The sequence below is a fragment of the Gigantopelta aegis genome, chromosome 9 (assembly GCF_016097555.1).
Source record: "Gigantopelta aegis isolate Gae_Host chromosome 9, Gae_host_genome, whole genome shotgun sequence".
In the NCBI taxonomy this organism is placed as follows: Eukaryota; Metazoa; Mollusca; class Gastropoda; order Neomphalida; family Peltospiridae; genus Gigantopelta; species Gigantopelta aegis.
The window spans coordinates 48,145,641-48,156,836 of NC_054707.1; positions in this window are offsets into that span (position 1 = coordinate 48,145,641).

The following is an 11,196-nucleotide window of genomic DNA, read 5'->3' on the forward strand; positions in this document are numbered from 1 at the left end:
TGCACTTTACGTTGAAAGTAACATTAGAGATGTTTCTGACATATTTTTAATATTTTAATAGAACTAATGACAACGACAACTGTAAAAATGAAAAGCTTGTATAATAATAATAACAATGATGATACTAATAATTAAAACTTGATAATTTTAATCTAATTAAAATTAGTTCCACTATTACATGTGGATCTAACAGCAGCCAGTTGGAGCTCATGTCCACCTGTCACGGGGATCCTATAATACCCGTAACTGAATGAAACACGATTGTCCAAACATCTCTCCTAACTGTATATCTATTAGATCTCTCTGTAACAGGCAGTTATACCCGCTGTGGCTCGTCTCAAGGTATGATCAGAGATACGATCTTATATAAAGTATATATTATTATAGCACGTTTAGTTCACTAGAAAACACAACAAAAACACAATACACTTTGGAATCTGTATTAACCTACGCTGACAAATGTACTGCCGCAGTAGTTAATTAACAACAACAAATAATAACAACCCAGAACTGATCACTTAATTAGTTAATCTCTAGGTGTCTAGTTTACACAATATGCTAATCACTTCACCGTAACACAACACCCAGACGTGTGATAATTGAGAAACGCTTCCAGGAGAACTTAATTAATAAAGGAATTACAACTCTATTCCTAACTGGTTAATTTTTAATTAACCCTAACTACTCATTCAATAACCTTGTAACACAGAATTAATACTGGTACCTATCACAATAAAGACAATAACCTACAGTTTACCTAGGTCCTCTAGGATGACTGGTTAAGCTTTTTATAATTATTTAGGACAGTGAGCCTACAGATTACTGCGTCAGATGACCGGCAGCACCGTCTAAATAATATTGGTATAATACAGTATTAAAATATTTAAAGTCACATCAATCACATCAAGGTTAGACAACAGAGCAGAAATTATATTTACCAAGTCCAAACGGACTAACGTTCCCTGGAAGCCTTCCAATATGTGTCTCCCCGATATCTCTAAAACCCTAGCTATTTATTCAAAACTCTCAGAGACAGCGAATATCGCCTGGGGGTACAAGGCGGTACCTCACGTATCATATGGATTTTTCCACCGCCACCACGCCGGCATATTTTTCTCTGATCGTCAGACTGGCTGTCGCCATTCCGCGAGCAATCCCCTGGTCATAAACAGCACTAGCGGAGTTATTACGTAACTACTGGCCACATGGCCTCCACACCTGCGCTAGGTGTGTAATAGAAAAGCTCGACGACCGTCGCGCAAAGGTATCACGTAACAAGTTGCCCATCTGGGCTAAGTGCATTTGGAACTGCACACGGTCCTCTAAAACAATTAATATCGCCACAGGCGAAAAGAAATTAAGAGCATGTACCGTCACACCACCAATTAAAACCTTGCATGCAGAATCATGCCAGTGATTTAAAAATAATTTGAAAATATTCCGAATTATCCTGAGGGTAAACGACATGTTTCATGTGAATTACGAATGCCTTATGTAGACCAGTAGAACTAATTTTAATCAGATTGCTAACAACACTGCGTAGTCTCCAATGTCCAGGTAACATTTCGTATGTAAATAATAATATAAATATCGACCAATCACACTTCGCCTTTTATAACGTTATTTGGGAGCATACAAATTCTAAAAATATCGGGCGAGTCTATTTCAGTGGCCGCAGTACAGCGAACCATACCAATACGTACGGGATGGGTTATCAGTCTTCAATTTTACATTAAAAATTATTTATTTATTTATAAAAATCCCCCAACTAAATCAGGCTTCAGTTTTACATTACAAATTATTTATTTTATAAAATAAAACATGTTTTAAGGCATTCGTAATTCACACGAAACATGTCGTATACCCTCAGGATAATTCGGAATGTTTTCAAATTATTTTTAAATCACTGGCATGATTCTGCAAGTAAGGTTATGACTGGTGGACATAAGCTCCAACTGGCTGCTGTTAGATCCACATGTAATAGTGGAGCCAATTTTAATTAGATTGCCGTTTTCACCCTTACGTAATCGTTCATGTTCATTTATTTTCTTCTTGTTAAAAAAAAAAGAAGGAAAAAAAAAAACCCAGAAGGAAACAGTACCATCTACAATGACGTAATCGTGGCATTTAGATGAATGTCCTCCAACTAACCGTAAAGCAAATGAGTCGGAAATAGAAAACGAATACGATCCATCGCCTGAAACATTACAAGTCTCGTAAACTCCATGTGATTTATGAATCTATCGTGAAACGTTAGTCCCAGTAATTCGTTTTCCACATTCAGCAGTATCACAAATAATTTATGGAAGACGGGAGAATTTTTCTCCTTTTCTCCTTTTTTCATTATTTTGTTCTTTCATTTTGTTTGTTTTTTGTTATATAAATAAATAAATAAATAAATAAATAAATAAATAAATAAAATAATAAAATACTAGTATAAAAATAATAATAAAAAAATAAATATAAGAATAAAGAAATAAAAACCTCCCGCAGAAGTACTAATCATAAAAAATATATATATAATAATTACTAAACGCCCTCCATATACCGAATTTTTGGTATAGTTCAGTACTCAATTTATTGTTAGTTGTTCCTACCTGATATACTGTAATTAAAATGATATGTATATACATTATTTCCTCCAAAACGATATAGAAAGCGAAAAGACACTTGCTTCTCCCCCATAGCCTATTTAATTCCAAAATATTTCATAGGTCTTATTAACTACTATATACGTCGGAGATGCCAGCAACTTTTCGATGTTGGGGGTCAGTTATATTACTTGACCTTTCATAATCTACCCTACCCGGCTCCCTTATCTCCGCTTCTAACGCTTAGAAATACCTATTACCTTATCCCCAAACTGTGTTTAGTATATCCAGAAATACTGTCAACAAAATAAATCATATCAAGGAGCATGTTGGGTAATTTTCGTTCTCAGCTATGCTCCGCCATTGATATATCAAAGCCTCATTTACCTGTAACATGTCCTATTCAAAAGGTTTTGTTTACCTGTAGCATGTCCTATTCAAAAGGTTTTGTTTACCTGTAGCATGTCCTATTCAAAAGGTTTTGTTTACCTGTAACATGTCCTATTCAAAAGGTTTTGTTTACCTGTAGCATGTCCTATTCAAAAGGTTTTGTTTACCTGTAGCATGTCCTATTCAAAAGGTTTTGTTTACCTGTAATATGTCCGATTCCTGTAGCATGTCCTATTCAAAAGGTTTTGTTTACCTGTAGCATGTCCTATTCAAAAGGTTTTGTTTACCGTAATCTTAAGAGGAAACCCTCTAAATAAACAAAATTCCATTAGCAGCAAGAGATTTTTTTATAATTATGCAGATATGACATAACTGGTCAGGAAGGGATTAAACAAAATATGAGAATGGGACCACTGAGGAGGCACGAACCTAAGACCCCAGGGTGAGCGCACCGCCGACTGAGCTAATACTCGCCTGTGTTGTATTCAGTATGTAGGGAAAATGCATTATTAACATCTTGAAGGCTATTTTGACAGCGGCTAGTTCCTTCTTTGTCTCGTGACCAAGTGCCACAAACACTGCGTGGTTGACCTTTATTTAACTGCCTAAGGGAGCTGGACGTAGCCCAATGTTAAAGCTCTCGCCATTAAAGCTCTGGGATCGATCCCCGTCGTTGGGTCCACTGAGCTATTTCTGGCTCCATCCAGACTACCACGACTGGTATATCAAAAGGCCTTGACATGTGCTATCTTGTCTGTGGGATAATGCTTATAAAGTATCCCTTGCTACTAATCGAAAAATGTAACAGGTTTCCTCTCTAAGACTATATGTCGAAATTACCAAATGATTGACATCCAATAGTCGACGATTAATAAATCAATGTGCTCTATTGGTGTCGTTAAAGAAAACACTTTTTAACTGCCTGTTGTAGACAGAAGTATACACTGGCGTGACATTAAACAAACTTTAAAACAAATAACCCCCCCCCCCCACACACACACACACACACGCACATTTTCAACATTTACATTTAACACACATTTTTTGTTTTCTTTTTTTTCCCAGTCACTAACTTCTCTTTAAACAACTCTCAAATGACGCCAAAATTATTTTAAATGTAACAAAACGGTTTCATTTCAGCCATTTACAGACACTAAGCTAGAAAAGAACTTTTACTGTGAGCTAATGTTCTAATCTACGTGAGTGCATTAACTTGCAGTGGGTATCAAGGGTGAAATTAAGTTTAAACAGCATTTACGTTTCCAGTAAGGCGGTAATCCCACGGAATAGACCATATTGTCGGCAATGCAATAAAACAGGCCATGTCATCGTGCATGCGACACGGCTAATGTCCGTCGAAGCGGCGTTGTCTCTAGTTCTGCTGTTTGTGGAGGTTTTAACAATGTTTATTAGAGTAGCAAAAGTGCTGTTTCGCGAAACTGTTAATTTTAACATAATGGTATGCCATTAAAGTTAGTCTTCTCCACAGTTTGGTATAATAGCCTTCTTTATTACATAATGCAGTTGAGAATACATATCGATAGTGAAAATAAGTGAGGTTTTTTTTATTCTTTAGACGACGACATTACAAACTGGGGAGGCAGTGATGAGCACATTGAATTATTAATCATCGACTATTGGATGTCAAACATTTGGTAATTTTGACACATTGATTTATTAATCAGCGGCTATTGGTTGTCAAACATTTTGTAATTTGGACATATAGTCTTAGAGAGGAAACCCGCTATATTTTTATATGCATTATCTTTCAGACAGGATAGCACATACCACAACCTTTGATATACCAGTCGTAGTGCACTGACTGGAACGAGAAATAGCCCAATAGGCCCACTCATGGGGATCGATCCTAGACCGACCACGCATCAAGCGAGTACTTTACCACTGGGCTACGTCCCGCCCCGGCAAGGGATGAGATCTAGGCCAGTCGTCAGAGTGCTCCCATCAAGTGATGAAGAATGTCTCATTTTTTAAATGTTATTTTCTCCCAACTAGTGCCCCTCCACTGGTATATTAAAGGCCGTGGTATCTGCTGTCATATTTATAGGATATTACACAAGCTTCCATTTCGTAGCATGTTTATGTCCCGAGTGAAATAATTTTCAATTGACACGAGCTTTAGCGACCTGACACTACCCCTCTGCTTAGCTTAGTACTTGTGATTTCACCTGTCAGCTTTAATCAATATCAATCTGGGTGTTATAGTCTGTTCCAAATTGCATATGTTCTGCAGTAAAATTGTTAATACGTAAACACATCTCATATTTCTATCTATAACAGGTCATTTATTGTCATTTTTTCTACCGGTTATTTGACAGGTCATGATAATACTGATAAATTTTTATGGTTTTTATTCCATGGATTTTCATAACTAATATATAAGACTGGGGCCCTATTTTCGAAGCCATCTTAGCGCTACGAAATCGTAAAACCGTCGTAGGTTGTGACGTCACTACAGCGCACGCCATAGTGACGTCATAGCTTACGATGATTTCACGATTTCGTAGGCTAAGATAGCTTCGAAAATATGGGCCCAGGTTTAATTTTGATTAGTACTTTAGTTTGCCAAATTACCTCTTGATTCTGCATTGTTCAGATACGGCCTTGATGACGTTTTACGACTTTGTCGTCCATATTTTCGCAGCAATCTTAGTGCTACGAAATCATAAAACCATCGTAGGCTATGACGTCACTGTGACGATTTGGGCCCCGTTCCACGAAAGAATCGTAGCTAAGGTTAATTGTAGCGACTTATGGTGAGGTTTATGGCTGGCACACGTAAATTTTACTGCCATTCCACAAAGCAACCTTATAGTAGTCGTAACCATTAAAATCTTTGTTGCGAAGAAGTGCGAATTTGTTCAATAATAAATTGGTTAACGACGTTTCGGAACATCTTAGATGTCGCTTTATCAATTTATTGCCAAGCGATAATTGCCGAATGCGTAAGACATGAGAGTTTTCTCCCATATTTTCACGTGAAGGTCGTATGGCGAAGAATGTTTTTTATCAAACGCCTAGTTTCATAAAAGGTATTTGATATATATTAGATGCATTTTTACACAAAAAGTTAGTATCCTTCTTAGAAAAATGATAAAATCATAACTGCCATTTGACATCTACGTCAGTGGCTTACAACTGCCTCGTACCAATTGTAAATTTTCACCGTAATTTACGACGATAGTAGGCCTAAGTTACGCCGTTTCGTGGAACGGGCTGACGATCGTGAAAAAAGGGGTATTTAAGGTGATAGTAATGCTTAGCCCAAGTACCTTGACTGTAGTCCTCTAGGATGACTGGTTAAGCTTTTTATAATTATTTAGGACAGTGAGCCTACAGATTACTGCGTCAGATGACCGGCAGCACCGTCTAAATAATATTGGTATAATACAGTATTAAAATATTTAAAGTCACATCAATCACATCAAGGTTAGACAACAGAGCAGAAATTATATTTACCAAGTCCAAACGGACTAACGTTCCCTGGAAGCCTTCCAATATGTGTCTCCCCGATATCTCTAAAACCCTAGCTATTTATTCAAAACTCTCAGAGACAGCGATTATCGCCTGGGGGTACAAGGCGGTACCTCACGTATCATGTGGATTTTTCCACCGCCACCACGCCGGCATATTTTTCTCTGATCGTCAGACTGGCTGTCGCCATTCCGCGAGCAATCCCCTGGTCATAAACAGCACTAGCGGAGTTATTACGTAACTACTGGCCACATGGCCTCCACACCTGCGCTAGGTGTGTAATAGAAAAGCTCGACGACCGTCGCGCAAAGGTATCACGTAACAAGTTGCCCATCTGGGCTAAGTGCATTTGGAACTGCACACGGTCCTCTAAAACAATTAATATCGCCACAGGCGAAAAGAAATTAAGAGCATGTACCGTCACACCACCAATCAAAACCTTGCATGCAGAATCATGCCAGTGATTTAAAAATAATTTGAAAATATTCCGAATTATCCTGAGGGTAAACGACATGTTTCATGTGAATTACGAATGCCTTATGTAGACCAGTAGAACTAATTTTAATCAGATTGCTAACAACACTGCGTAGTCTCCAATGTCCAGGTAACATTTCGTATGTAAATAATAATATAAATATCGACCAATCACACTTCGCCTTTTATAACGTTATTTGGGAGCATACAAATTCTAAAAATATCGGGCGAGTCTATTTCAATGGCCGCAGTACAGCGAACCATACCAATACGTACGGGATGGGTTATCAGTCTTCAATTTTACATTAAAAATTATTTATTTATAAAAATCCCCCAACTAAATCAGGCTTCAGTTTTACATTACAAATTATTTATTTTATAAAATAAAACATGTTTTAAGGCATTCGTAATTCACACGAAACATGTCGTATACCCTCAGGATAATTCGGAATGTTTTCAAATTATTTTTAAATCACTGGCATGATTCTGCAAGTAAGGTTATGACTGGTGGACATAAGCTCCAACTGGCTGCTGTTAGATCCACATGTAATAGTGGAGCCAATTTTAATTAGATTGCCGTTTTCACCCTTACGTAATCGTTCATGTTCATTTATTTTCTTCTTGTTAAAAAAAAAAACGAAGGAAAAAAAAAAAACCCAGAAGGAAACAGTACCATCTACAATGACGTAATCGTGGCATTTAGATGAATGACCTCCAACTAACCGTAAAGCAAATGAGTCGGAAATAGAAAACGAATACGATCCATCGCCTGAAACATTACAAGTCTCGTAAACTCCATGTGATTTATGAATCTATCGTGAAACGTTAGTCCCAGTAATTCGTTTTCCACATTCAGCAGTATCACAAATAATTTATGGAAGACGGGAGAATTGTTCTCCTTTTTTCATTATTTTGTTCTTTCATTTTGTTTGTTTTTTGTTATATAAATAAATAAATAAATAAATAAATAAATAAAATAATAAAATACTAGTATAAAAATAATAATAAAAAAATAAATATAAGAATAAAGAAATAAAAACCTCCCGCAGAAGTACTAATCATAAAAAATATATATATAATAATTACTAAACGCCCTCCATATACCGAATTTTTGGTATAGTTCAGTATTCAATTTATTGTTATTTGTTCCTACCTGATATACTGTAATTAAAATGATATGTATATACATTATTTCCTCCAAAACGATATAGAAAGCGAAAAGACACTTGCTTCTCCCCCATAGCCTATTTAATTCCAAAATATTTCATAGGTCTTATTAACTACTATATACGTCGGAGATGCCAGCAACTTTTCGATGTTGGGGGTCAGTTATATTACTTGACCTTTCATAATCTACCCTACCCGGCTCCCTTATCTCCGCTTCTAACGCTTAGAAATACCTATTACCTTATCCCCAAACTGTGTTTAGTATATCCAGAAATACTGTCAACAAAATAAATCATATCAAGGAGCATGTTGGGTAATTTTCGTTCTCAGCTATGCTCCGCCATTGATATATCAAAGCTTAATTTACCTTAACATGTCCTATTCAAAAGGTTTTGTTTACCTGTAGCATGTCCTATTCAAAAGGTTTTGTTTACCTGTAGCATGTCCTATTCAAAAGGTTTTGTTTACCTGTAGCATGTCCTATTCAAAAGGTTTTGTTTACCTGTAGCATGTCCTATTCAAAAGGTTTTGTTTACCTGTAGCATGTCCTATTCAAAAGGTTTTGTTTACCGTAATCTTAAGAGGAAACCCTCTAAATAAACAAAATTCCATTAGCAGCAAGAGATTTTTTTATAATTATGCAGATATGACATAACTGGTCAGGAAGGGATTAAACAAAATATGAGAATGGGACCACTGAGGAGGCACGAGCCTAAGACCCCAGGGTGAGCGCACCGCCGACTGAGCTAATACTCGCCTGTGTTGTATTCAGTATGTAGGGAAAATGCATTATTAACATCTTGAAGGCTATTTTGACAGCGGCTAGTTCCTTCTTTGTCTCGTGACCAAGTGCCACAAACACTGCGTGGTTGACCTTTATTTAACTGCCTAAGGGAGCTGGACGTAGCCCAATGTTAAAGCTCTCGCCATTAAAGCTCTGGGATCGATCCCCGTCGTTGGGTCCACTGAGCTATTTCTGGCTCCATCCAGACTACCACGACTGGTATATCAAAAGGCCTTGACATGTGCTATCTTGTCTGTGGGATAATGCTTATAAAGTATCCCTTGCTACTAATCGAAAAATGTAACAGGTTTCCTCTCTAAGACTATATGTCGAAATTACCAAATGATTGACATCCAATAGTCGACGATTAATAAATCAATGTGCTCTATTGGTGTCGTTAAAGAAAACACTTTTTAACTGCCTGTTGTAGACAGAAGTATACACTGGCGTGACATTAAACAAACTTTAAAACAAATACCCCCCCCCCCCCCCCCCCCCCCCACACACACACGCACATTTTCAACATTTACATTTAACACACATTTTTTGTTTTCTTTTTTTTCCCAGTCACTAACTTCTCTTTAAACAACTCTCAAATGACGCCAAAATTATTTTAAATGTAACAAAACGGTTTCATTTCAGCCATTTACAGACACTAAGCTAGAAAAGAACTTTTACTGTGAGCTAATGTTCTAATCTACGTGAGTGCATTAACTTGCAGTGGGTATCAAGGGTGAAATTAAGTTTAAACAGCATTTACGTTTCCAGTAAGGCGGTAATCCCACGGAATAGACCATATTGTCGGCAATGCAATAAAACAGGCCATGTCATCGTGCATGCGACACGGCTAATGTCCGTCGAAGCGGCGTTGTCTCTAGTTCTGCTGTTTGTGGAGGTTTTAACAATGTTTATTAGAGTAGCAAAAGTGCTGTTTCGCGAAACTGTTAATTTTAACATAATGGTATGCCATTAAAGTTAGTCTTCTCCACAGTTTGGTATAATAGCCTTCTTTATTACATAATGCAGTTGAGAATACATATCGATAGTGAAAATAAGTGAGGTTTTTTTATTCTTTAGACGACGACATTACAAACTGGGGAGGCAGTGATGAGCACATTGAATTATTAATCATCGACTATTGGATGTCAAACATTTGGTAATTTTGACACATTGATTTATTAATCAGCGGCTATTGGTTGTCAAACATTTTGTAATTTGGACATATAGTCTTAGAGAGGAAACCCGCTATATTTTTATATGCATTATCTTTCAGACAGGATAGCACATACCACAACCTTTGATATACCAGTCGTAGTGCACTGACTGGAACGAGAAATAGCCCAATAGGCCCACTCATGGGGATCGATCCTAGACCGACCACGCATCAAGCGAGTACTTTACCACTGGGCTACGTCCCGCCCCGGCAAGGGATGAGATCTAGGCCAGTCGTCAGAGTGCTCCCATCAAGTGATGAAGAATGTCTCATTTTTTAAATGTTATTTTCTCCCAACTAGTGCCCCTCCACTGGTATATTAAAGGCCGTGGTATCTGCTGTCATATTTATAGGATATTACACAAGCTTCCATTTCGTAGCATGTTTATGTCCCGAGTGAAATAATTTTCATTTGACACGAGCTTTAGCGACCTGACACTACCCCTCTGCTTAGCTTAGTACTTGTGATTTCACCTGTCAGCTTTAATCAATATCAATCTGGGTGTTATAGTCTGTTCCAAATTGCATATGTTCTGCAGTAAAATTGTTAATACGTAAACACATCTCATATTTCTATCTATAACAGGTCATTTATTGTCATTTTTTCTACCGGTTATTTGACAGGTCATGATAATACTGATAAATTTTTATGGTTTTTATTCCATGGATTTTCATAACTAATATATAAGACTGGGGCCCTATTTTCGAAGCCATCTTAGCGCTACGAAATCGTAAAACCGTCGTAGGTTGTGACGTCACTACAGCGCACGCCATAGTGACGTCATAGCTTACGATGATTTCACGATTTCGTAGGCTAAGATAGCTTCGAAAATATGGGCCCAGGTTTAATTTTGATTAGTACTTTAGTTTGCCAAATTACCTCTTGATTCTGCATTGTTCAGATACGGCCTTGATGACGTTTTACGACTTTGTCGTCCATATTTTCGCAGCAATCTTAGTGCTACGAAATCATAAAACCATCGTAGGCTATGACGTCACTGTGACGATTTGGGCCCCGTTCCACGAAAGAATCGTAGCTAAGGTTAATTGTAGCGACTTATGGTGAGGTTTATGGCTGGCACACG